Source organism: Mus musculus, chromosome 7, assembly GCF_000001635.26.
Source record: "Mus musculus strain C57BL/6J chromosome 7, GRCm38.p6 C57BL/6J".
NCBI lineage: Eukaryota > Metazoa > Chordata > Mammalia > Rodentia > Muridae > Mus > Mus musculus.
The window spans coordinates 115,466,909-115,468,703 of record NC_000073.6 but is presented as its reverse complement, the minus strand read 5'-3'; positions in this window follow the sequence as shown (position 1 = coordinate 115,468,703).

Sequence of the window (1,795 nt, the reverse complement as noted above, 5' to 3'; positions counted from 1 at the left end):
TATGTTAAGAGTAAACTGCACATGTGAGAGAAAGAGGGCCAGGCCAATATTGTGTCTTCTTTTATAACTCAGACTGCAAGTCACGATTTTTACTCAATTTGAAAGTAAGGAACCCCAACTTCACCTCGTTGGGGAGTTATGGAAGAAGGGTGTGGATGTTGCTGTGAGCCTCTGGTGCATCATCTGCTGTCCGAGGGACTTGCCTGCTTACCCTTTCCCTGGCACCCCACCTCCAACTATGTCTTCCCTCCACAGGACCTTGCATGGGGCCAGTGTTGACACCAGTGCCTGAAACTGACATCAGTATCTTAAAACCGAGCTGTGGCCCAACCCTGCTAAAGCCAGTATGTTGTTACCAGGACCCCCAGGCCCCAGAAGAGGCCAGCTCTGAGCAAATAGCTCAGGGGAGGCAGAAAATTCTCAAATAATTGTGAGTTGGAGGCATTGACGTTATTACAACCTTGAAGAGGGGGGTTTGGTTCCCTCTAAGTCCAGATACTTACAGAAATGTTCGAACCAGTTTAGTCTCATATTATGGTGAGTTCCCTGGGGGTATCTGCAATAGAATTTGACTAATATTCATTCCTATACAAGACCATCAAAGAAAGTAATGCCACTCATCAGCACAATACCGGTGGCAACACAGATCCTATATTGATGTTTCCGTCGGCACTGCAACAAAAGATGCCTTAAACAGCAATAATCAGCAGAGAAGCCACGGAGTCATAGAAAAACAGTTTAACAATTTTCTGGCTCAGAAAATCTTGGTGCCGTGTTCTAAACAGTCCTTAAAAGACCCACTCGTATCAGCAACTACACTTAAAATGTGAGGTTGAGAAAAAACAACAACAACAACAACAATGTAAATCTCAACAAAATCTTCAGAGTTCTGATCTTGGGTCAAGGCTGATAGGCATTGTCATACACACTCAAGCAAGGGTGGTTACTATTGCATTCTTCTCTTTGAATCTTATTTATAATTCTATTGAAAGTAGCAGCACACATTAATTTCTGGTGAGCCCTCAGAACTCCTTTATAAGTATCGTAGGAAATGGTGATTTTTTTTTCTATGAGTTGCCCAATAATGCAAGCCCCCTCTGCCCTTTGGAAACTAAAGAAGAACTGTTATTATTATTAATGGGTTGCAGAGACAGGTGTGAAAATTAAGACAGAGGGAAAAAATCCAAAGAATTGTACCATCGCTCAAGAACAGTCAGGATACTGAGCCAGGGATAAGCCAGCTGTTCAGCCATGATACACTATCCTGCTGTCAGGGCTTACAGGGAAATTAGAATGCATTTAATTGTAAAAAGTAATCATATTCTATATTTGGATAAATACCCCCATAAAACCACGTGCGATTATTGCCCATCTTAAAGAAGTTAATTCACTAGGGAAAGATGCTTGTGAATGTTGAAAAGAATAACACCTGCTAAATGCCTGGACTTGGGCCACTGGAGAAATAAGTAAACCCACCAGTGGCCATAGCCTCGACACCTGGGACTCTCCATTTGCAGAGGTAACCAGGACCACCACAGGTGCCAGGAAGACAGGTTGTGGGTGTGCTGGGGTATACGAGCCAAGCACGCCTGCCCTGGACAATGCTGTGGAAAACATAAGTGGCTTTGGACCTTAAACTGTGTCAGATAAGACGCACCAAGGGGGATAAGTCTGCAGCTATAAATACAGTCCAGAAACTGGATCGGCTTGTAGGCTGTTGAATTTCAAATGCCTGCCAAACTGAGTGTGATATCTGGGGCTCTCTATTTTTGCAATGCTGCTGCAAGGGGTGGCA